Below are 471 nucleotides of genomic sequence, written 5' to 3'. Positions count from 1 at the left end.
CCCCCACCCCGCCTGCGCTCCACCAGCTCCGGCCACCAAGCGTCCTGTGTGGCCCGGCCAGCACTGCCAGGTCAGGGGCGATGTTTTGCCCAGACCCGACCTTCTCTGCCCCGAGAGCCCGGAGTCCGCGTCGCAGCCTGTCAGAGGAAGGGGCCCATGCGCAGAGCTGGGGGGGCCCTGCCCAGCGGCACCGGCGCCGCTCGCCCCAAAGTCTCGCTTGGGGCGACACTTCACACTGCTCTTGGCTGAGCGCGGCACCGGCCGGCGTCCTCGCAGCCCACGGCGGCCAGTCCACGGGACACGGCGGCCGCGTCCTTGCCGACGCCAGCCCCCGTCGGCGGTAGTGGGCTTGTGGCTGCGTCTCGGCGCCCACCGCCCTCACCCCCAGTGCCGGCCCCACACTGCCCGGGCTGCCACGCTGCAGGCCCTCTGCCCAGTGCCCGCGGGGCTCAAGGCCCAGGCTGCCCACGC

The sequence above is a fragment of the Condylura cristata genome, unplaced genomic scaffold, assembly GCF_000260355.1.
Source record: "Condylura cristata isolate star-nosed mole 26May11 unplaced genomic scaffold, ConCri1.0 scaffold00075, whole genome shotgun sequence".
Lineage (NCBI taxonomy): Eukaryota > Metazoa > Chordata > Mammalia > Eulipotyphla > Talpidae > Condylura > Condylura cristata.
The sequence above is the reverse complement of the archived record's forward strand: the minus strand, read 5'-3'. Positions refer to the sequence as shown.